Source organism: Anastrepha obliqua, chromosome 5 (assembly GCF_027943255.1).
Source record: "Anastrepha obliqua isolate idAnaObli1 chromosome 5, idAnaObli1_1.0, whole genome shotgun sequence".
Lineage (NCBI taxonomy): Eukaryota > Metazoa > Arthropoda > Insecta > Diptera > Tephritidae > Anastrepha > Anastrepha obliqua.
In genome coordinates this window covers 90368342-90394864 of record NC_072896.1, presented here as the reverse complement: position 1 = coordinate 90394864, position 26523 = coordinate 90368342, and the positions used below count along the sequence as shown (strand labels likewise).

Here is a 26523-nt window from a genome sequence, read left to right as displayed (position 1 = left end):
GTTTTTCCTATGAAAGAGGAAAACCAACACTTCCCGCAAATGACGATTATTCGGCACACAACCAGACATTTTCACAAAACCAAAAGTATATGATACCAAAATAAAATCACCAATGGGCACCAAGCAGTTTGTTTACCATATGTCTAAGCTTGGTTTCTGACGTTTAGGTTATGTTAGAATTGACTGGCACACACTGCTGGCGGCATCTATTGACAACATTAGCGACGAGTGTAAAATGCGCTTCTCATCAATAAACGCACAGTTCGGGCAATACAGTTATTCACTTGGCAGGTGGCCTCTAACAACTCGAGGAGCTTTTGCAGAGCTAGGCGATGCGTCTCGCTTCGCGGAGATATCAAGAATGATAGAAACAAGATTGCGCCTATCAGAGAGTGCGTGACATCACCTTAGCTGAGTTGTACAGTGTTGCCAACCTTTTGTTCATCGTAATAAATTTAGTGCTTTTTTATTTTTTAAAATGCGAAAATTTTTACGTTTGGTGTTTGTTTCTTTTTTTCAATTTAAAGCTACCGAAACTGTAAGTTAAAAACAAATTGTATTATTAAACAAAAGAAGGTTAAAAAAGTCACTCTGAGAAGATTTTAGTGCTAATGAAAATTTGTTGATTCTTATAAAATTTGATATTTTGAAAGTGCAAATTCAATTTTTTGCTCCTTTTAAGTTAGTGGAATATTAAATCTTCTTTTCTCAACTCATCTTAACTTTGAACACCTTTTTACACATTTTAAAAAAGCGTTTGAATGAACTGAATGTGCATTAAAACCATAGAGGAGTAATCTTTTTTTCCGGTACTCAATCCTTAGTGGAACATAGGGCATCAAGAGGTGTATTCATAGTAAAAATAAACTAAGAAATACCAGACAATACTGGAGAAACCATAATATTTTAACCTTATTTTATTACCCTCAAATGTAGCAAAAAAGTCGTTCTCTTAACAAAAAACTCATAAATTAAATTGTACATAACCATTAACACATTTATTTAAAAAAAAACGCACATTTTCAATACAATTTGTCACACATACAAAGTTCTTTAAGTAATTCAATAAAAAATGGGAATTTTATTTTCTTCAATGGGCATTTTAGTGCGTTTTTTTATTCGAAGCAAGACAACACTGCAGTAGCAAGAGAGAGGTTTGACTGCTAAAAGCAGAAGAACATCAACAACAACCGCAATCGCGGGCAATGTGACCAGATGTTAAAAAAAAGTAAAGCTAAATAAAAAATATACAAATGCATAAAAAATGTATATTTTACAAAATTATAAACATTACATTTTTATTAGAACAGGATAGAAAAATTTCATTAAGAAAGAACTAAAACTCCAAGACTAAATAACAAAAAAAAAATAAAACTAAATCAAGTTACGAAAATGGTAATCTGTCCATACCGGTGCTAATATGACGTCACTCATTGTCAATTTCGCTGAAAGCAAAGTAACGATACCACGATAGGCGCCATTTTATATTTCTTTCCATCATGCGGAGATATTATAAGAAGTTTCTGAGTTTTCCTTTTGAGCTGAGTTTCTGAGCTCCTCCTTTGAATTAACAAAAATCTTAAAAACGAATCGCTCTGCAGTCTAAAAACAAATTTTTATTTTTTTTTTTTTTTCAAAAACTTAGAAATTCGTAGCTCAATTATTTTTGGCTTAAAAATATATTTGTACCCAGTTTCAGGCTGCATTCAGAGTCACCTTAGAGTTTCTGGAGACTAGAAATTGTAATCTAAATTGCAACATTTGTCTGGTTATTTATTTGACAGAGTTGTTTGGTAGTATACCCAGGCATTATTTGTTTAATAAGAATTGCACTATATTTTAAGCTGTTTATTTACTTATAAATAGTCGGTCTATAAATAATTTGTATTATCTGAGTTCAGGCATGTTTGGACACAAAAGTTAAATAACTCAAAATTATGGCTTTCCTTTTGGCGTAATAGTAATTGCAATAATACCGTTATCATTAACATTTAATAAAATTGGATAATTACTTGACTACAGCTTATCAAGAAGACGCTTGTGAAAATTTCCACTCGAGATAAGAATTACACAAATAAAATATTTAATGCTGAAGCGCCCGATAATACTAAAATTGAGCAACTAACGCAAAAACTACGCCTGTCAATAGGCCTGCACAAGCCTTCCTAATCTCCACCCACTTTGATTAATAATCTTCTACTCATATTTTTAAAACACAAATCACGCCCAAGCGAAGTGCCTCAAGCAAAGTCAAGTGAAATGACGAACAAATTTTAGGAGTTTGCACTACGCGAGTGCCATTTACGTTTACTACAGGGTGCATATGGTGGTCGAAGGCAGGTGAAGTCCAAAGCAAGCAAGACTAGTGTCATAAAAATGTTTTTGATAGCGCCATCTTTTTAGTGAATTAGTGCGTTGGAAGTTACATCCCTAGCTGACTTACAGTGAAAGCTTGGTGACATTCGGTTCAGTGGCAGTGAAGTTATTGCATCAAAAGGGTCAGCATGTTTGTGTCATCGGTACAAAAATGAGTTTCGAACAAAGAGCTAATATCAACTTTTTTGTTTTAAAATCGGTAAAACATTTACCGAAATATTTGAATTGATGAAAAAAGTTTATGGCGATGATTGTCTATCTCGTGCCAGAGTTCATGAGTGGCTTACACGTTTCAGAGATGGTTGTGAGGCCATAAATGACAATGAATATAAGGGCCGCTCAAAATCAGTAGTCACCGAAAACTCCATCGAAATTGTCCATAAATTTATCAAAAACGAACCGAAATCATCGTTAAAGTTATGGAAGCGGATTTGAATATCTCCAAAGCATCGATTTATCACATTCTAACTGATCATTTGGGCTTACGGAACGTTAACAAGTTTCATTCCAGAATTCAACTTTCGAAAGACCTCATTAAAGAGGCGAGAAAAGACGACAATTTCCTTTACAACAATGTAACTGGTGATGGAACGCGGTGTTTCCAACATCAAACTGAAACTAAGCGTCAAAGTGCCGAATGGAAGGCCCCAGACGAGCCGGCACCTAAAAAATCGCGGTTAGAGAAATTAAAAATCAAGTCGATGCTCATTTGTTGTTACGATTCCAAGGGAATTGTCCACAAGGAGTTCCTGCCAACGGGCCAATCCGACAATGCAATTTTCTATCTTGGCGTTTTGAAGCGTTTGTCGAAGCGTCGAACTCGCCCTTAATTCCGCGAAGGAGGAGGCTGGCGCTTATTGCATGATAATGCACCATCTCATCGATCCACTCTTGTGACTGATTTTTGACTAGAAATCGCATTTTAACCATCAATTACTCACCGTATTCGCCTGATATGGGTCCCTGTGACTTCTACCTATTCGGAAAATTGCATTTGGCCATGAAAAGAAAACATTTTGCGTCCGTAGAGGCTATCCAAAAGGCTTGTACCGACGTTTCACAAATGGAGGGACCTACAGTTTCATGCCGATTCCGAACGGCAGTTATTTTTTATGAGGAGCTTTTTCATGGCAGAAGCACACTCGGAGGTTTGCCATTCCCTACCGATGGCGTGTCTTTAGCTGCATGAAATATCGATAATTATGGTTTGCCAGCTTAGAATGCCAAACTGGGACACTGACATTTCTGTTCCGTAAAGTTTGGCAAGTTATCGTAAATCGTTTAACGCCAGATCAACGCTTCCAAATTGTGGAAATTTTCATTGAAACAAAAAATCTGTACGCGAAGTTCGTAGAGCAAAGTGTTGAAGAAAACGCCGAAATGCTGATGCATCGTTATTCTCAACTTATTGGCCTCTGTCCTTCGACTACGTGGAAAATTTTACTTAAGGATCTTGGCTTACGTGCCTATAAAATAAAGTCCGTGCAAGAATTGAAACCAAATGACCATCGTTTGGGTCGCATTTTTACTGTTTGGGTTCATTTAGATTTATCATACAGATTTATTGGAAAAAGTAGTTAAAACTTGGATTTATTAGCCGCGGCGAATTTATGTCTGATATGAGACACAGATGCTCCCTGTCTAGAAGCACAACAAACTGGACCGGACAGTGTTTAGATATACGCTCAGCGACATTCATCGGAATACATTCACCACCTTTTTAAACTCCCGAATGCCGTAATCGGAGTCCAACCAACACCCATAGCAGATGAAGAGCTCCAGCTACCCCGAGAGATCCGCGTAACCTTGGCAGAATCACGTTCTGTATACTGTAGCAGGCTAAACTCCTACCTATCTAGAATTGACTCCGAAACACCAAACATATGTACATATGTCCAGCATGTGAAGGCACCCCGCACGATACTAAACACCTTTTCACATGCCCCATCCAAGCTACTCGCCAAACACCCCTTTCCCCTTGAACACAATCTGTCGAAACAGCAAATTTCCTGCGCTTACCATTAGATGAGGTAGACGAAGATGACCGGTAACTACATTTCACTGACGAAGTTTAGAAATATTGTACAACAACAACATGCCGGATATTATATGCAAAAACTGCCTGAAATTATATAAACCAGATTATAATAAAAAAAAATTTTTTTTCATTCCAACATTTCCAACAATTTTTCTCCTTTATAGTATCATTTTAGGTTTTTAAGCTCTTCAAAAAACATCCTCTACATTATATGCTTAAATTTTACTTTTATTAAATTTTTATTTCTATTCACTGTTAAAAGTATTATTTTATTAAACGAAAAATGTTGCATCACTTTTAGTGCGATCAAACGCTTTTTCCCAAATGTTGGTGCTTTTTGTAACTCAAAAGTTGGCAACACTGAGTGCATTATTTAAAAAGAATAATTAGCTAATCGTTTGCCACCGCAGCGCATGACACCAAACGATGGAGAAAGCGTTGGCGGGGACACACTTGCAAGTAAAGCTTGCCAACAGCCGAGCTGGAGCTGCTAAGCCGAATCTGGATGTTTGGGGATATCCGCGAGAGCAGTCAAACATCTGCGCGATAGAGAGAGAGAGCGAGAGAAGAGAGCGAGCAAAGCTGAGCATTTTATGGCGATATCAGTGGAGTAATGTGGCGGAGCGGTTAACGTTAACGCGTGTGTGTGCTTATGTGAGTGCGCAGGCAGTTAGCAGTTGGCAGTTAGCAATTTCCAGTTGGCCGCTACTCCCTGCTTTCGATAACTTTCACAGAGCGACGCGCGGCGACAGCGATAGTTTTAACGATGGCAACGTTTTTGTTGGCTATGGCTCTCGATCCCCATCTCCAGCGTTGGGCCGAACAGTTCGCTTCCAGCACTCTTCAAGCGCGTATCGGTTCTAAAATATTTTACTTAATTTTAATTTCAATTTTTAATAATACGCCGTCGCGACGCAGCCACGAGCGCAAACAATTCTCAAGAAACAACAATTAATTTGAAATACTTAACTACTTACTTACCTACTTACTTACGCCACAACTTGTGTACTTAGCGAAATATTTGTGTTGCTTACTATGCACGTATGTATGTACGCATGTGTGTGGGTGCAAGTGCGCTGGTGTTTTATCTAAATGCTTATAAGTGATTTACTGTTTTTGGACATCTTCGTCGTTTTTTGGTGGAACCAAAAAGAAGTTTACAAGTTTTTGCAAAAAAGCGAAAAAACGAAAAAGAGAAACTTTGTTGTTAGATTTTAAAGAAAAACTCAATTAAACTTAATTAAATTTAAATGAAGTGCTGATAGTTTTGCTCAAACAAGTTGCGGAAGGAAAAGTGTAATATTTGTAGTTCAACGCCTAAACCGTAAAGTGAAGAGAAAAAACAAGTGCAAATAAGAAATACAAGCTTTGCTTTGAGCCGCTTGCAATAAAACATAAACAAAAACAAAAATACTTACAAACGTACTTCACGTATTTCCTAGTTTGCCCATGCAAGGCGCGTACACGCAATTGCGGGCGCAGAGTGTTAAATACAATAACAACAACAAACTAAAAAAAGTAAACAAACCAACGGGCGTGACCAAAAGGGGCTCCATACAAAAGGTAGAAATACGAAAAGTCTATAGAATTACCGAAAAAAATTAAATTCGGAATATACTAAGGTTCAATTTTTCAGCGCAAAATTTAGCTGTGATGAATAAAGCGAGGTTAACACTGGAAAATTGAGCGTTTAAGGGGTTAGCGGTGGTCAGAGGCTCGAAAAAATTATGATTTTCAATAATTTTTTTTTGCTATTCAGTTCTTTTATTTTACAAAAAAAAAAACTATAGCATTAATGCATCATGTTTCGAGTTGACTTTAGCAAAATTTAAAAAAAAAATAAAAAAATTGTCGCTGTTTGTGTGGAGCCCGTTTCACCAGAAGCCCCTTGATCATCACAAGTCCTTGGAGACTCATCTATAATCAATCGGGCAAGAGAAATTAATTTTATAAATAGATAATCTTGTGCCTGATCGAAGTTTTTTTTTTTTTGTTTTTTTTTTTTGAAATAACAATGATTCGGCCGGACCTAAGAAACATTTTTCAGATTTTTCGAGATTTTCGATTGTTTAAAAATAATCGAAATTTATGAAAAAAAATCCTTTGATCAGGCACGAGTTTTTTATGCTTTTCAAAAGCAGTCTAAATTTTATTGAAATCTACCAAGCGGTTTTTAAGTTACAGTGATCACCACTATCAAAAACGCATTTAAAGTTTTGCTACTTGCTCTGGAATGCTCCGGAGCGCCCGAGCGCCCTTTGTTAATTGTTGAATAACACGAAAAGTATTTGTCGGATTCACTTAAAATTTTCACACAATTTTTAAAATAATGCAAAAAAAAACAAAAACAAAAAAAAATTCATTGACTATCCCTAACCCCTTAAAAGTAGTTTAGCTTGGCAAACACAGCTAAACTTGAATTGTAAAGCTAGCCCTTAGAAGAAAAAATTCGAGGAATTCCATGAAGTAATAATTAAATCTGATGTTAGATGTCTAATTTGCACCCTGTGTCGGCCATCTTGAGCTGCTTAATAAATCCGTATTGTCCTCTTGGAAAAACATATTTTTGCTTCAAACCAAATTCTAAAGAAAAAGTGCTGAAAAGCATAGAAAAACTTTTGCTAAAAAAATTATCAGGCAATACTGCCATAAAACATGGGGGAAAAGAGGGCATTAAGTTTGTTCTGGTAGCGGCAGGCTAATCACCTACCCTGCCCCAAAGCAAAATAGATTAACGAAACCAACGCAAGATTGAGTCTTGTCGAGTGGAGTGAACAAGGGGCGAAGAAAAACAAACAAAAAAGGTTTGTTCATGTCACACAAGACAAATGTAAAGAAAATATTCAGTAGAATAATGCGGCACTTCATTGAAACAAGGCGAAAAAGTTTGCGTGCATGACTTTTTACCCAGGGATTTCGAGATCGGGCCAGATCGAAAGAAGGCGAAGTTGTCTAGTGATGCGCCTTCGTTGCCTATCGAAATTTTGCATGACTGGAATGCGCCCGAGACGGTTCTTTTTTTGGCTGACGCTTCTACGCAAATAGAGTAAATGCTTTTTTTTGTTTTTAAAATCTAGTTTTATTTAAACGAATTTTAATTCAGATTACATACTGATTGTCATGTATTTCAACTGTAGAAAAGAAGTGGCTCATCTTAAATAAATGACTTCTGAAACTAGATAAATTCAAATCCAACGTCAGCCAAATACTTCCTGAGGGGCAGTTTAAAAAAGCCGAACCAAACAAATCAATGGGGTTTGGGGCGATATGGCACAGGCAATATTGAAAATTCGTAGAAGGATTAACATACACAGGTCTTTTGAAAATGGGACAAATATATTTTTTTATAGTTTTTAAGTCATAGGCTTCCAAGCTTTTGTGAAACGTACCGAAAGTTGCAGAAATTGTTAAAATCCAAATTTTTTTTTATATCCGTATTCACTCCGCTCGGAAGCATAGGGCCCCAACAAGATTCTTTCATTGTACACGGTTCTGCGCCGTAGTTTTTGCGCCATCCCATGTGCACCATCCCGCACAACATCGACCTTCGCCAAGTGATCTTTGGCCGACTGCGAACTCTCTGCTCCCTCGTGGGTTCCAGTCCAGCGTCATTCTCGTGATGTTATCTGGTGGTTTTCTAAGCTGGTGGCCTATCCATCGCCACTTTCGCCATAGCGCGTCGTGCTGATGGTGTTCTTCGGCCAGTATACAGCTACAGATGATGCGAAGGCATTTGTTGACGAACGGTTGTAGTCTCTGTGTGATGGTGTTGGGAACCAGACATGTTTCACTTCCATACAACACTTCACTAACTTCACACTTGAGCTGAATATTCGCAGTTTAGTGCGCCTGGAGATTTGCGAACTCGTGCCTACTGTATGCCTTCGCCCGAATGCCGAACTTATTTTGTTTAGCCTGCAGTTGACATCTTCATCTTCAGCTCCGCCGTTTGCCGTGATAGTGCAACCAAGGTAGCTGAAGCTTTCGACAAATTCCACCGGCGACCCGTCAACCAACTGGCTTTATTGTGGTTAACTCTCATCAACTTTGTCTTAGCGATGTTGACCTCCAGTCCGACGGTGCGTGCCAGTGTGACTGTCCGCCTTCGCTTGCTTGTCAGTGGCTTTGTGAGAGAGTAGGCGGATGTCGAAGTGCAGGTCTTCAAGATGTCTGGCGAAAGTCAATACTACTCTGCTTATTGGCTCACAACGTCGTCTAGGACGATGGCGAAGAGAAGGGTCGATAGGGGCCAATTTTGCCTTATGCCTGCGGTGATGGTGAATGGGCCGCTGATCCGTTCGGAGTTCTCGTAAAATGTTCTGATGAGGCGGATTATCTTCGGGGGAACTCCCTTTCTACTCAACGCTAGCCTCACTGAGTCTCGTTTAATTGTGTCAAAATCCAAAAATTAAGTTGAAAATACTACGTTAAGTTGTATTTTGTTTCTGTATGGTTTTGGTTGTCCCAAGAGTTTGTCAAACTACGCGCTTTTGGATTTAGGATATTCGTCTTCCTAAAACCTGAAAAAAGCATAGCAAATTTGGGAAACATTACTAAATTAAAGCTTCACAAACAAAAATACCAGGAAATATGGGAAATAAAGAATTCGCTAATTAGGCAAAAAATGTGTTTTCTTTGTTAGGCCCAGAACTTTTAAGCCCATATGTTAGATGCCGATTACACGCACTGTCCATATGCGACAAATCCAGTCAGGGAATGGTTAATCTAAAAATATAAATAATTAAGTACTATTCACAAAAAAGAAAACGTAAAATTTTTTTATGGCTTACATCGACCTTTTTTCACTTTTTTACTATCTTTTCAAAAAACATACCCTTTTTCCCCTTACTTCCAAACTCCATCAATGGCTTAATTAGCATCCGAAATCAGTTGTCAACTTTACACAACGTTTTATTATTGAATAATGGAGGAATTCATAGATGACTAATGACAAATCCATATTCATAATTACTTTAAAATCGTGTGGCATTATACATATTGACATAGGTGAGAGTCAAACTAAACTGTAGTTGCTTTGTTTATGAATTTATCTTATAAGCACGATCTCTTTTATAGTACTTTTCTTTTACTTGATGAATTTTGATTTCATTCTATTATTCGTTAATGATTTTTTTATTTTATTCTATTCGCGTATGTATTTAATAATAAACACCAAGTTTGAAGTGACTTAAAATTCTCACTGATTTTTTGTCATATTTTTTTCCTGATATCCGAATTCGCTGCACCATCAGGAAAAAAATTATCAAAAATCTAGCCACTTGCACTCAAATTTAATGGACCATAAAACTGCATATCCAATTTTGAAGAAAGTGTGGACTCTACTTCGTAATTCCAATTATAGCTACTTAGAACGCTATAGGTGCCCAGGGACGTCGAAAGATGCCAGAACATTAGTTGTCCTCCTACTTGACCGGAACTCCATTATCCCCTTAACCTTCTTAATAATGCACACAAACGTTTTGAGGCATTAATTTTTAAAATTAATCTCACTAAAGTAAACCCCTTGTCGAAGTTTTCCAGCTTTTCCATACGGCGCACTATTAAGACTGGCTGTTTTAAAATTTTTTTTGAAAAACGCACTGTTTTTTTGAAAAGTTCTAATTTTTTTATTGTAATACATGCGTACATGACACACAAAATTCGATAAATGTTCAAGGCGTGACGATTATTTTTTGACGACATTTTCGCTGGCAGCTCGGCATAGTGTTGTGGCTCAATTTCATAAACGGTGCCGAAGATTTTGACTTTCACGTCATAAGCATATTGTTCTTAAACAATTGTCATAAACTGCGCCTTTCGAAACCCACATAGAAAGAGGTTTATAGGCTTCAAATCGGCTGACTGTCCGGTCACACCGCCGCATTGCGAGATCAGCGTTTCGGTAATGGATTTTTACAATTTCTATGCGCTGTGCCAGCAATGTACCTATTCTCCTTAACGAATACACTACCATTCACACAAAAGAGATGTGAAAGAGGCACCAAATGGCTTTAAGTTAAAATTAGGTAGTCTTAAGCGGACAACTAATTATTTCTTTGTTTATGCTTTTGGCTTTAAAAATTACGGAGTTGTACATAATTGATTTAGATGTTAAGAATTTCTAGAATTGTTTGGAATTTTGTTTGGATTAAAAAAAAACATTAAAAATAAATAAAAAGTTAAAAATAATAAAATAATATATAAAAAACAAAATAATTTTTTTTTATTTTCAGGTTTTTTTATTTTATTTTGTTTTTTATAATTTTTATTAAATTTTTTGTTTATTTTTTTTCATTTTTTTTTAATTCTTATTTTAAACTTTTTTTATAATTTTTTTTTAATTAATATTTTTATTTTTTTTATTTTCAAATTCTTTTAAATAATTTTTTTGTAAATAATATTTTTATTTGATTTTTATTTAACTTTTTTTTGTGTTTTGTTTTTATTTTGATTAAAATTTTAATTTTATTTTTTTATTAAATTTTTTTTTATAATTTTAATTAAGTCTTTTTATGTTTTGTTTACCTTTTTATTATTTTTTTATTTTTTATTTTAATTTTTTGTAATTAATATTTTGATTTGTTTTTTTTACTTTTTTTTATAGTGTTTTTATTTTAAAATTATTTTGTATAATATTTTTAAAAAACCTATTTTTATTTGATTTTTATTTTATTTTGGTGTTTGTAGTTTTTTTTTATTTTGATTTAAATTTTTTTATATTTTGATTTACATTTTTTTAAATATTTTTATTTAATGTTTTTTTATAATTTTGATTAAGTTTTTTCTTATTTTTTGTTTACGTTTTTATAATTTTGTTTAGTTCTTATTAGAATTTTTTTTTATAATATTTTTATTTATTTTTTTATAGTTTTCTTATTTTCAAATTATATTGTTTTTTTTTTTTGAAAAACTATATGCCCTTTTTCTATTTGATTGGGTTTGGGTTAAAAAAAATCTGTTCTGTATTTTGATTTAAATTTTTTTTATTTATTTTTTTTATAACTTTTTTTAAGTTTTTTATTTAGTTTTATTTAACTTTTTTTTAATTTTTATTTTAAATTTTTTTTATAATTTTTTTTTAATTAATATTAAAAATAAGTTTAAAATAAGTCAAAAATAATAAAATAATAGTTAAAAAGCAAAATAAATATTATTTTTATTTTGATATAAATTCTTATTTTTTTATAATTTTTATTAAATTTTTTTTTTTTTGTTCACTTTTTTATTATTTTTTTTTTATTTTATTTTCATTTAAAAATTTTTTATAATTTGTTTTAAAATAATATTTTTATTTGATTTAATTTAATTCTTTTTTGTAGTTTTTTTATTTTGATTTAAATTTTTTTTATTAAGTTTTTTATTTTTTGCTTACTTTTTTACCATTTTTTTCTGTATTTTTATTAAAACTTTTTTTATAATTTCTTTTGTAATTATAACTTTATAGTTTATTTTATTTTCAAATTTTGTTTTTTTTTTTTGTTGAAAAACTATTTTTTTTTTTTTATTTAAGCTTTTTAAAATTTTAAATTATCTTTTATTTATCTTCTTTTAATTTTTATTTTAAAAATTTTTTAATTAATATTTTTATTCTATTTGTATTTAATTTTTTTTATAGTTTTTTTTTTCAAATTACTACTTTTTGTTGAAAAGCTATAGGCCTTTTTCTATTTTACAATATTGATTGTTAAAACAGAGCAATAATATTTTATGGATATGCACAGTCGTCACTCTTTTATATGAACACTAGCCTAAATGAACATTTAATTTTTTTTCCTTATTCACTCCTTATTCACTCCTCTCGGGAGCATAGGGCCTCGACAAGACTCTTCCATCGTACAGCTGTTGTTTTTGCAAGTTTGTTTTCTGCTAGTTCGCGAAGCATCGACCTTCTCAAAGTGTTGTTTGGTCGACCGCGACCTCTGCTCCGTGCGGGTTCCAGTCCAGTGCCATTCTCGTGATGCTATCTGGTGGTTTTCTCAATGTGTGTCCTATCCATCGCCACTTTCTGCGTTTGATGGGTTCCCCGTTCGTTAATTTCCTTCTAGAAATTTATGAAGACATTTATTTCAAATTTCATATGCGCTTCCAGAAACATCGCGATTTTAAAGAATTTTTTAAATGAGTTCTATCTCAGCGTAAACAAAACAGTTGCTTAGTGCTGAGTTTAGAATGTGAAATTTTAATCAAATTACAATTCACTTAAATTTAATCTGAAAAACATTAAATAAAAATATAAATTGAACGTCACAACAGCAAAATTTTTAAAGTTAGTCAAGCTCGTTTAAATCTGTAGAAATTTCCAAGCAAAGCTGTACTAATATTCTAAAATCTGCCAAAGAGTGATTTTAAAGATTAAACAGAGGAGACAGATTCGTTTGGACATTTCTGTCTTCTTAAGTTATTGTTAGGCAAAGGAAAAATCAGCATAGAAAAACCGCAGAGACACAGACAACTCCCTTTTTTGGCAGGAACAAATGCGGCAGAGAAACAAAAATACAAAAGTAAAAAAAATCAAATCTTTGTATCTGCTTTGGTTAGAATGGTGGTGACAGCGGTTTGAATAGCTTCAAGCGATTAATTTCAAGAACAGACAATACTCGCAAGGCGCCAGTTCAGTTGAACCACCGAGCATAAATTCACTCAATTCAAAACTCTTGCCCACTGAAATGGTGCATTAACTTGCAAAAGTGATGAGCTATCCCAAATCTTAAAAAAAGCTTCTAAAGACCTAAGATTAGTTCCAAATGCTAGTCACAGTTGCCTGAGCAGTACTCAATTCTATTGAAATGATTTTCAAATACGATTATTTATTATTTTTAATAAAATTATGCACTTTCTTTTTAAAATTTTCTGTGTATAATCAACTCTTTGTGCGATCTAGGCATTTTCTACCCAATTAAATTGAAAATAATCAACTCTACATACGATCTGTTCATTTGTTGTCTCAAAGAATTTCTCTACCCGAACGAAGTGGCGCACATAAACAATAACGATAAACTTTATTTTTATACATTTTTTATTCTAATTTGGCGTGTTATTAAAACCTCGGAAAAAAGTGGTTTAGTAATTTGAAGCCCAAACACTAAGCCCAAAAATTATTATCACCAATCGCATTTCGTTTTTACTTTTTTAGAAAAACCGCTTTTATGCTAACTTAGCTTACTTAACTTATGTTAATTTACCAAACTGTATAGGTAATAAAAATAGAATAAAATTATTTTCCAGCTTGCATGGAAAATCGAATGCTGTCATTTACAAATAAAAGTGCTTATTATAGGTTTTTAGTCTTAACTTTGTGCTTTAATTATAGCAAACAATTTAGTGGATAATTATGAATGATAAAAACAGATATAAAAACGAAATGTATACCACATTTTATATACCCATACAGGGTGTTTCAAGTTCGAGCTTTTATTCCCGTTTGGAGCATAGGTAGGTAGGTAAGGTGGCTGTCGAAACGACACCTTTCGTAGATCCATTGTGATACTACTGGAGCTTATTCTTACCCTAAGGACTCCTTTTCAAACCATCCGGTAGCTTTAATAAAAGAGCAAAGCTACGTTAGTTTTAGATGCGCTATGTCCGCTACATCAGTTAAAAATGTCGTATCAATAGTGCGGATCCTCCTTATAGTTAAGCTTTCACACTCACATAAAAGGTTTCTAACTGTTTCCTCTTCTTCTGTATTAAGATAGCTTCTACAGAAATCGAAGTTCCTGTACTTAACCTTCTAGCGTGGCTGCCTATTAAACAATGACCAGTTAAATCCCCTATAATTTTTCTTATAGCTTCTCTGTTAAATCGTAATTAGCTTTATGATCGACCGCTGTTCCATTTCGGCCATGTCTGTCTGCTTAGTTCGCATGTTGTGAGGTTTTGCCTTGTTGATGGTTTCGCTATCTATAAGTAGTTTACAAGTGGCTATAGGAGCAGAATATAAGAGCATAGGACCGCAACAAATTGCTTCCACTGGTTCCGAGTTTAATGCTAGTATTTTAACTTCACTCCATGTTTTCTTCGTCTTTTCCAGCTCCACCTCAATAATCCTTCTCCAAGAGCTGCACAGTCTTCTTCTGCGGCGTCTGCCCTGCGGATACCATTCAACTGCAGTTCTGGTGACGCCGTTGTTAGGTCGGCCGGCGTTTGCCCTGCGGCTGCCATTCAACTGCAGTTCTTGTGACGTCGTTGTTTGGTCGGCTTAGTGAAGGGGAAGTTAGTTCCATTTCCGTTTGATAATTTGCTTTACACCTTTGTGGTTTATCAAAGCAAAGTGTTTTGAATGGTATTCATTCGCTCAGAGCGGCTAGCGGTTAACAAAAGTTTGAAGTGCCTGCGCATCTTTTTGAGTCTGATTCCATGTGTCACGGGCGTAAAGAGAATCGACTTTCGACGTTAGACTCAAATATCTATAGTTTGGTATTTCTAGATATATGTTGCGAGCGCAATCATCTTTTGCCACGCCCGCACAAAATCACTACTGAATCTAAGGAGACAGGATATGAGAAACCCGATTGGGGTACTAACAACGCATTGCCTCATTGGAAGGCTTCCAAATAGACTGGGGGTACCACATAGTGACTTTTGTCGAAGTTCTTAAGATATTGAAAAAGAGGAGACCGTAGAACACCTTCTGTGTACAGGCATTGCTCTCTACAAAAAAAAAAGGCTTTCCACGCTCGAATTCTCCTTTCTTGACAACATTGAAGAGGTCTCACAAATAGGATTGCCTAAATTAACAAAATTCATTAAATTCACAGCTTGGTTCCGAGAAGACTCAGAAGTGTAAATGATGAGCTCCACGGGTATCGCAATGGAACTATTTAGGCCTAAGTGTACCGGATGGCAGGCACTCAACATAACCTAAAAAACCATATTTATTAAATACCCAGATTGGTTCAGAAAAGTCTGAGGAGTGTAAAGGATGAGCTCCAGTGATATCACAGTGGGATCACCTAAGGGTATCGGATGAAAGCCACTCAACCTCACCTCACCTAACCTAAAAAAACAAAATTTATCAAATCCACAGGTTGGTTCAGAGAAGACTAAGAAGTGTAAAGGATAAGCTCCAGTGGTATCACAATAGGACTATGCAGCCCTAAGCGTGTGGGATAGCAGTCACTCAATCTAACCTAACCTAACCCAAAAAATGCTCCTAAAAATAATCCTGAACTTGAAAGACCCTGTAATAAAATAATTGTATTTTTTTCAGTTGAGATAATGCAATTGGAGTGCTTTTTTATTATTTTTTTTATTCATTATTATTATTATTATTTTTAGGCATTTTTTTTTTATATTTGCGCTTATTTCTGCTATTAATTTTTTTTCTCTCTGTCTTTAATTGCTGTTGGCACCTTTTGTTCAAGCATTTTTTGTTTATTTGTTTTGCATTTGTTTTTCCCCATTGTCACTGCTGTGCAATCATGTGACCGCATGCCACAAATGCCTAACAAACATGACAACCGCAACGAAGTCTGAGTCGTCGTCGCCCCTTTGCCCACCCAACTGCGCGCTTCACACCTCACCACTGCACCACTGCCACACAACTCCAGCGCTCCAGCACTCCAACACTCTAATACTCATTTCATTTTGACGCTATCGCGCCTTAGCGGCTTAACTGATCGAACGTGTCGCCCTGTCAACACAGTTACCGACTAAATAAGTACTATTTTTTAACTATTTTTAAATGAACTAAGAGTGTAGCACGAATAATGGTCAGCATAAATAAAGCGAAAATAATTGTAAGCACAAAAAAATGCCAAATAAAGTAAAAATTTCGCAAGGAAGGAATACGAGCATGTATGTGTGTATGTTTGATATCTTGGGAGTTGCCTTGCACTGCCATCGATCACACGAAAATACTTTGGTTACTAGGTAGCCTCTAAAAGTGGTCAATAAAAACCTTTTAATATGTTTTAATCCCTTGCTGAGAGCCGCATGCCACTGTCGGATTACTGCGCGGACTCTGTGGTGACTGGCACGCTGACTGGACTAGGCCTCCAGATATTTGCTACCCGACAAGTGCGCTTTCCATTTAACGAGCATTTTGTACCTGCCAATGCTTTTGCCTAACCAACGACGGTGACTCTCTTTTGACGACGGTGATTTATGATTATCGATCGTTCGCTCGGTGCGGCGCATATCGCCCGCTAATTTCTTGATTTACTGCCATTTTATTTGCGGCGTTTTTTCTTCGTTCCCGATTTGGATTGTTGCCAATTAACACGTTCAACTATTTTATGCACTTGTACGCTCATACATAGGAAATACTTTTAAAATTGGCACTTACTTTTGTTTGAATATAATTTGATCCACTTTTTTATGCATTTTGTTCATTCATTTCTTATAATTTTTTTTATTTCTAAAATTTTTTAACAGAATATATTTTTTTTTACTTTTGGATATTTATTTAAGTATTTGTTACTACAGTGCTATCATTCATACTCTACTCCAAGCTCCATTGGAAGTCACACAATGAAAATCGGGTAAAGAAGGCTAGCATGGCCCTACTCTTGCAAAACTATGTTCGGAAAAAAATGGTTCTGCTAATTTCAACGCATGGATGCCTGGTTTGGTGGGACGCTCTCTCAAGTGATATGGAAGCATTCTGAGGCAATTAACACCACATTTCTCTGAAGTTCGTATAGATCTCTCTATCTGCAAATTCAAGGCTCTGACGATTCCATGGTGCAGATCTAAACTAGTCAAACCTCTTGGGTATGCAGTTCACATTTCTCTGATCTGGGCTTTTATAACATAGGAACTTAGAGAGAAATGAAATTACTGATGAGCTTGCCAGAAATAGGACTGAAATGGTCTTAGAGTCCTTCTACTCGGTCCTTGGTATCCCCCTGGCTGTTGTTAAAGGAGAATTAAACAACATATTTCTCAGGAAAGCGTGGAAAAGATGGAGCTCTATTTCTGTGCTGTGGTGACCTTTCAGAGAAGAAGACTGTTGCGAACCCTCTCTGGAAATGCCCGTTTCTGGCAGTTAGACGATTAAGTTCACTGGGTGATCTTTTCTTCGACAGCCTAGGCCTAGTGCGCCAACCTAAATCCCATCAACCTTCCTCATTACATCAACAGCTCTGGTTGGCTGTAGATATCTGCCTGTTGCAGGTCTCATAAAGAAATCAAAACGGCGCTTTAGTTATACTTGGGCAGAGCCAGAGCTTCCACCATTTCAACCTAAATCCCATCAACCTTCTTCATTACATCAACAGCTTTGGCTGGCTGTAGATATCTGCCTGTTGCGGGTCTCATAAAGAAATCGAAACGGCGCTTTAATTATACTTGGGCACCAGTTATTCTCGGCACTGTAAACCCAGCCGTTGGGTGGGCTGGAACTCGTCAAACATAAGACCGAAGTCATCCTTATTACACGAGGTCACAAGGCGACACGTCTCTAGTGACCCAAAAAGTGTTGAAATACTTAGATATTCAACTTAACTGCTGGCTTACTTTCTGGGCCCAGATACGGCATGCGGCTACCAAAGCAGCAAACGCCAGGGGAATGCTAAGAAATGGCACATATCGGTGGGCCAACACAGAGGAAAAGAAGGCTAACATGGCGGTCACAAACTCAATTCCCCTGTACGGCAGCGAAGTATATAGAGATCGCTAAACTGCAAAGCGAAGCGCAAAGCACTGGAGGCTGTGCAACGATCAGCGGGACTCAGAGTTGCCTCAGCCTACCGCTCTGTCTCAGGCGCTGCAATTTTTGTGATCGGGGAGACCTCATGGTCCGAGAACGAATAGATGCGTGGGACGCCAAGAAGAAACACGTCATCAATAGCTTCTCAGAACGGAGATGCCAAACCATGCTGCGGTGGCAAACCGATGGAACACTGAACCGAGTGGTAGATGGACGGCGAAACTTATTCCATGAATTGACAAATGGGTACAAAGAAACTTCGAGGAAGTGAATTATTTCTTAACTCAGTTCCTCTCGGGCCACGGATACTTAAGGATATTACTATACCGCACGGGCAAGGTAACCATGATTCCAAGTGTAAATACTGCGACACACATTTTTTAGTTGTGACAGATGGCTCACGGAAAGAAATGCATTGAGCGAGCAGATTGACGACATCTCGCCGAGCAACATAATCAGAAAAATGCTGGACAGCTGGAACGCGGTAAAGAGATACATCCAGAACGTGCTACGGAAAGAAAAGATTGACCTCGACACAGTGCAACAAAGCGAAGCCGCGCAGATGGAAACACAAGAAGACGAGCATAACGCATGAAAGCTGACTACAAATGCGGTGGACCCAGACGTGGGTGATTAGAACTGGATGCCATTCTGAGGCCTCCCGAATTAATGAAGAAAGTAGTCCCAGGATGGGTGTCTCCCGAGAAGGAAAGAGGGATTGTTTTAGTGGTCACACCACTCGACGTAGTAGACGACGGTCGCTGTAAGTGCGAACCATACCTCATCCACCAAAAAACTCGCCACTTTATTTTACTGTAAATGTTAATTTTATCGTTTAAACAAGGCTAAAAATGTAGACAACTTCTCATTACGCCTAGTACTGTGCATCTCTTGTCTTTATGGATTATTTAATTTTTTTTTTATATTAATTTCTTTTTATTTCTTCCTCATTAATTTGGATTAAATTAATCGAAATTGAAGCATTCATAAACGGTGCATAAACATCACTTTAGCCCAAATGAATTTTCGCACAAATAGAGAGAAGCTCAAGTCAAGTTAAGGGAGAAGTGATTTTAGTAGCAATGAAAAAACTTGCAGATTTCATAATTTTTATTTTCTATTTGTCATTTCAGTAACATTTTTAGTAATACTTTCAGCCAGAAAGTTTTTTCTTATAACAGTTTTTATTTAAAATTATTGAAAACTCATGGTATTGAAACAAAGTTATTTTGCACTTAAGCTATTCTTGCATATGACAACAGATACAGATGTATATGTAAATGTGTGAAAACGTGTGTGTGTGTATATGTGAATTTGCAATCCAATAGGTGCTTAATAAATTTGTTTAATTTCAGCTCAACAAATTGTTTATTTTAATGGCTGCAGCCTTTCCAAGGTCAATGCATTATTGTTTACGAATTCTGTAAGCTGAAAATTCGCTGTCAGTTTTCAGTTTGTTTTGCAATTCCGTTATTGTTGCACATTTTTTCAATTTTTCGGTGCCATCATAAAACCCTTTAGTTGTTCATTCGTTGCGAAGACGCTCGCAAACAGAGCAGACACAAAATTATTCGCTTTAAATTAAATATAACAAAAACAAATTTTAATAAATTTTTTATTCAAAGTGAAATTAACCAAACTGGGGAATTAACTGAAATTTATTTGAAATTAATTCGAGCGTGCGGTCTGAACTTTTATTCTCGCACTTGTGTGAGTGGTGATTAGTTGCAGCTCATTCAATAAATTTACATTCATTGCGTTTTACATACATACAGACATCGATAAATCGCATTAAAAGTGGGTGCATGTAAACAAAGGAGTGAAAAAGTTTATGTAAAGGAAATTTGTGTGAATAAGCGAGGGAATTTATTGTAAGTAGTGAAAGAAAATATTGTGCACAATAACTAACAGAAATTTCGGGCTTAGATATGAAATACGTGAAAATATGTACAGTAGCGGGCATAAAAATATGTACACAAAAATAATGTTGCATGTGATTATTTCGTTTTTTTCCTTTTTTAATTAGTAATTAGCTGCTAAGAATTTTTAAACTTTCTCTTCACTTAGAAAAATGCTGAGTATGCAGTTTTATAGGTCATCAAATTTTAGTACAACAAAGTGCAAATTTCAAGTGACACCAAACACAAGTGATTTTTGACAATTTTTTTTGCTGAGGTGTCACTGTTTTACTTTCATACAAAGTAAATGCGCCAATTTTTATATATGGAAGAAAAAGCCTATTTGATATAAAGGGTGTTTTTAAAGGGCTTGGAAACTTAAAACCATAATTCAAAACAGAAAATTGTTGGAATGAATTTTTTTTTTGTTATAATCTGGTAGATATTTCCGTGGCATTTATATTTTGAATATGACATCCTGCATGGGTCTATTTGATCAGTGCAATTTTTGACTACTTTTTCCAATAAATCTGTAAAATAAATCTAATATCATCATAATCAGCAAAAATCAGAGGCAACAATGATCATTTGCTTCAATTCTTGCTCGAGCTGAGTTTTATAGGGGCGAAGCCAAAATCCTTACATAAAGTTTTCCACGTAGTCGAAGCACAGAGGCAAACAAGTTCAGAATATCGACGAATCGACTTTTCGGTGTCTTCTTAAACACTTTGCTCTATGAACTTCGTGAACAAATTAATTTTTTTTTTTCAAAGTAAATTTCCAAAATTACGAAGCCTTTTTTGTGGCCTTTTCATGATGACTTGCCAAAGTTTACTGAACAGAAATGTCAACGTAGTTTGCCTTTCTCTGCTATCAAGCCATATTTATCGACATCGATATTTTTCATGCACTGAAAAAAGCAGCCGAGGTGGCACAAAATTAATCAACCTATCGAAAAAATTTTAATTTTTAAATCATATTTCACACTTGTAAATTAGACAGCTGCAGTAGACAAACAGACGCGTAAAGATCAGAGTACAGATTTCCGTCATTAACAATTTTTTTGTATATAAAAAATTTATTTAAAAAAATAATAATAATTAATAATTAAAAATAATAATTAATTAATTAATTTTTTATATACAAATAAAATTTGATGATTATTTTACGCCTAAAATTAAATGGGCTATAAATCTGCATATTCAGAAAAAATTTTTGCTTAAAAAATTGAAATTTTTTTGAAAATTTTGTAAATTTTTTACAAAGTTTTAAATTTTTGGGTAATATATTTTTCTTTCTGCAGTGTGAACCATATTACAAAAAAAATTGTGGTGTGTTTGGTTAAAAAGTTGAAAATTTTTAGAAAATGTTGAAAATTTTTGTACAAAGTTTGAAATTTTGGATAATATTTTTTTTGTTGTGTGTAGTTGTTGAACCATATTTTTATAAAAAAATAGTGGTGTGTTTGGTTAAAAAGTTGAAATTTTTTTTTTAAATTTTGAAAATTTTAAAAAATATTTTATTTTTTTTTTGTTGCAGTGTGATCCATATTTTCATAAAATAAATTGTGGTGTGTTTGGTTAAGAAGTTTAAAATTTTTTTTCAAAGCTTGAGATTTTGCGTTATTTTTTTGTTGTTGTGGGAACTATATTTTTATAAAAAGAATTGTGGTGTTCTTGGTTAAAAAGTTGAAAATTTTTGAAAAAAATTTTGAAAATGTTGAAAAAATTTTGTACAAAGTTTGAAATTTTGGGTAATATTTTTTTTTGTTGCAGTGTGAACCATATTTTTATAAAATAAATTGTGGTGTGTTTGGTTAAAAAATTAAAAATTTTTGTTCAAAGTTTGAAATTTTGCGTTATTAATTTTTTGTTGTGTGAACTTTATTTTTCTAAAGAAAATTTTGTGTTCTTTGTTAAAAAAGTCTAAATTTTTGTACAAATTTTGAAATTTTGCACTTAATTTTTGTTGTTGTTGTTGTTTTCATATGAACTCTATTTTTCTAAAAAAAAATAGTGGCGTGTCTATAATTTTGTAACGCAGTGTATATGTGAAGAAATCGTAGTGGTAGGAATTAAAAGGGGTTAGGGCAAGTATACCGAACCTCTTCAAGAATTCGTGCCATTTCAGGTGACTCTTCGTTGGCAGCCTTTTCAGATCAGTCTATTGTAGAAAACAGAAATCTAGCAAAGGCAATCCGAAAGCATTCGGGAACACCTACTTAATGTTACCAACACTGCCTAACGGTTCGGCGCGCACATACTCGTTGCTCTAGCGTTCACTGGTTCTGATCTTTACCTACGACGTTCCGTCAAAACCAAAAGGCTTACATTTCGCTTCTCCGGCCAATTGTAGCCCATTTTTGTCTTTGTTGGCCAGTTAAGGCGTTTTTGCCCATTTTCGTTACGCATATTCCCCAAGTACACTTTCGCGAGAGTCTTGGTTTTGTAACAGAACAGAATGGCTGGTAGAAGGGTTTAGAATCCGATTACCACGCATACAATTTCTTTACAGATGGATCCAGAATGACGGAAGGAGTAAGAACGGCTGTCTCTGCCCACAGTTTGATCCCCGAAAGTATTTAATGCTTCCTGATCACTGTAGCATATTTCAAGCTGAGATCTATGCTTTACCCAAAACGGCTGAATTATCGTTGCAATTTATACCCCTCGACAATCGCACAAACGTCTTCAACGATAGTCAAACTGCTATTGAAGCAATAATGACTGCAATGATTAGTTCGGAGCGCGTGAACAATGGACGAGCTGTGAGAGAATAGACGGGTCACTATTTGCTGGCTACCAGGGACAAAGGAATAGCGCGAAATGAGAAAGTTGACGAGCTTACTAAGGCAGGTACCCGCTTGCCTAGAATGAGTATGTCGACCATATATCCCTCACTCTCAGTTTTTAAGATGGAACTAGACGAGGAACTAACTCTGGAAGCACAGAATATGGGAAACCTTGACCTCCCACAGGATACCCAGAATAATGTTACGAACTTGCAACACAAAAACTACAAACTTTATTTTATTACTCTCTAGAAAATTCTGCGAAATATTGGTTGGAGTACTCAAGGGAGATTGCCTCACTCTATACCTCTTCTTCTTCATTTCCTTCTTCTTTGCATCACAGTCTTTGGTGTCTCTATCTAAGGCTACCTCCTTCCACCGCCACACGGTTAGCATTTCAAAGTTAACTTTCACGTCTACGAGCCATCTCTTCCTGGTGCGTCTTCTTCTTTGGCCTAATTGAACTGCCTTTCGAGTTGTTCTCTCCTTGGGAATTCTAAGCACGTGTCGGAGCCGTTTTATCCTATGAGTTTTTATAAATCTTATCACACACTCCATAACTCACGCAGCGAAAATGGTATTGGTCCAGAACAACCCGTGTGTAACTTATGCGAACAAGAAAGCGGTAAGTTAGAACACCTCCTTTGCCACTGTCACTGCCACTAAGCAGAACTCGTTACAACTGCCTGGGATCGGTATGCTTTTCATCTCTAAAGGCGACAAGGATCTGCTGACAAAAGTTTAAACTGTTTCTTAAAACTCATTAAGACATATATATATATATATCACGAACTATGTTTAACACAACACCAACAACACTGGTAACACTACGTGTCCTTGTGGTCTGTGTGAGATCTATTCAGATCAGCCAGTAGCCGTTGCGGAAAGTAGATAGTTTTTCTTGCAAACCAGCAGCTTGACACATTCGACGGACTTCTTACAAATTACTTACTTCTTAGCGCCGTGTGCTTTGGACTATTTCTTAATCTCTTTGTTAGTTTTGCGTCTATTTTCCAAACTCATGCGGTCCATATAAATAGTGATTCTAAACTCATCTTTCATAAAATCTTTTAAAAAAGTTCGACAAATTCTGATCAAAATGTCTTCAGCAAAAAAAATGTCAAAAATCAACGCAATTTTTTAGCCACTTAAAATTTGCACTTTGTTACACTAAAATTCAATTAGCTATAAAACTGCATACCCAATTTTGTTTTTTTAAACTGAATAAAAATGTTGTTGAGTAAAAGAGTTGATGAAAATTTGCCGAATTTTAACAAATTTTATTCAAAGTTCGAAACTTTGCTTGGTATGTTTTTGTTGTAGTATGAAACAAATTTTTATAAAAAAATAATTGAAATTACAAAATAAATAAATAAATAGTGGAAAGTTACCGATATGCGGTTAGTGTACACTTTCTTCTGACGTTGACTGTATATACTTTGATTTCCTCTATAATTGGGCAGCAATTTTTCACAAAACATTACAGCTTTTTTGGCTTACACACTACACTAAATTTAATTTAAAAAAAAAAAGAAAAATTATACGCACTGAATCTTATACAATGTCTGTGCTAGATTCTATTACTGTAGTATTTTCCATTTCGATTTTTATGTCCGCAACTGTACAAATGCATACGTGAATATCTGTGTGTGTGGCTGAATTAAAATACCTGTAAAAATATTGCATTAAATGTTTTGTTTAAATTAGCAAAATACCATTCCGCACACGTGTTCTTCGTCTGGCTTGTTTACGACTGACTTATACACCCTCTGAGTGCCCCTTTTTGCTTGGGAAATTTATTGGTTTAACTTTATGACCGAGTTCCAATCAAATAGTGATTGCCATACAACACTTGAAAACACTTGCAGATAGCCCAGAAATCTTTAAAGAAAAAAATAAAATAAATCGTTATCTTTGCAGTTGCTTTCTAGTTGGTACTACCCGGATTTAGAAGAATTAATATGAAGTGCGGAAATGTGTGCGCATTTTTGTACATTAACCAATCTCGAAATGAATAGTCACATTCTTTGATGGCATTGTGTTTGCTATTTTACATTTGGTTTCTGTAACAATTTGACTTCGGAGACAGTAGGTTGTTAGGTTAAGGTTTGTAAGCTCGCAATGGGATTGCCTTTTTGAATTTAGCTTGCGGGATCAGCTATTTATTGGCAGCCACTCGTTACGAGTTAGACGCTGGTTTCAGCCACTTAATACAAGACCGACGCTGCTTAGTTTCTGGTTTTGCTTCGCGAGTGGTATTTTATTTCTCACCTGCCCTGCATATCTGCCGCGCTATTCCCTATCCGCCACCCGGGGACGCGTCCGATGGGAGACTAAAAACTCCGTATGGACCGAGCTTTCCCCTATCCGCCACCCGGGGACTCGTTCGTTTGGAGACTAGAAACTCCACATGGATCGAAGAGGGATACAAAGCCGCGGACAAAACAATGACCTGGCAGCAAGTGAAAAATATATCGAATCGCACAAAATGCAAACATTTTACTTTGGCCCTATGCTTCGCGCCAGAGACGAAGGAATGATGATGATGATGATTGTGTTTTGCTTCTATACAGCAGGCGTCAGCGCATGTGAAGTGAAATATGAGAATTGCTTTATTGTCAAATGCACTGAGATTTGCATCATCGAAGAGAGCTCTTCGAGTTGATGACGAAATAAAATGGGAAATAAAGAAGTTCTTAACGCAAAACTAACACCACTTTTTTACCTCTTGGCTTGGCAGCTGTGGTAGATGTTGTGGGACTTGATTGTTATATTTTCATGTCTTTAGAGGCGTTGGCTATAAAACAGCTCTGGGATAGAAATTCTCAATAACTAATTGTGAACTTCTTCATCGTGAATATCCCTCTCATCCGTCACCGTTAAGAAGTAATTGTGGCATATCTAGAAATATAAGAATTTCGCTTTCGCTGTCGGAGGGAGCTCCACGTTATGGCAACGACGTTTTTTTTTTCATTGAAAGCTTAAAAACCTATTTTCACTGCCTGATTTTTTAGCTGTAAGAGGCCTTGAATCCAACGTAGAATCTCTCTTGCCAACAAATGCTACTTTGGACTAAGTAGGCAATTGAGTAGTAAAGTCCAGTCGCGGCCAATAAAACTAGCCCTCTACAAAGCGCTCATCATGCGAGTTCTATCGTATGGCGCAGAAGCTTGGACAATGACAACATCCCATAAATCGTCCCTTGGAGTGTTGGAAAGAAAGATTCTGCGCAAGATTTTTGTACTTTTGCACGTTAGCGATGGCGAGTATCATAGCCGATGGAACAATGAGTTGCATGGGCTTTATGACGACATAGACATGGCGCACCGAATAAAGATCCAGCGGCTTCTTCGGCTGGGTCATGTCGTTCGAATGGATACAAACATTTCGGCTCTGAAGGTGTTCAATGCAGCACCAGCTGTTGGTAGCAGAGGAATAGGAAAACCTCCTTTGCGTTGGAAATATCAGGCAGGGAAGGACTCGACTTCATTGGCGCCAGTTAGCACGAGAAAGAAATGACTGACGCGCTTTGTTAAACTCGGCCAAAATCGACGGCTATTCAGCCAATTAAGAAAAAGAAGAAGAGGCGTTGGAAGACCTAATGTCGGCCTTTCTAGCATATTTCTCTGATATGGCGGGGCTGCCTTCTCCTTTTTTGTGTCATGGACATCAAACGAAACATGAGACTGGAGTCCATTTTTTTTTTCTTGAATATCCATAATATGCGAGGCTGGTTTGAAAAATTCTTGCAAAAATAAAAAAATAATTA

General features: G+C 35.7%; 1 protein-coding gene across 1 annotated transcript in view; it reads left to right on the top strand.

Moving 5' to 3' along the window:
* The first annotated feature begins 5306 nt into the window (after positions 1-5306).
* Positions 5307-26523, top strand: part of LOC129249041 (cGMP-dependent protein kinase, isozyme 2 forms cD5/T2) — a 196944-nt gene continuing 175727 nt past the window's right edge. The window contains exon 1 of the mRNA XM_054888665.1: positions 5307-5977. The gene's annotated coding sequence lies outside the window, so the exon portion shown is untranslated. The remainder of the gene's footprint in view (positions 5978-26523) is intronic.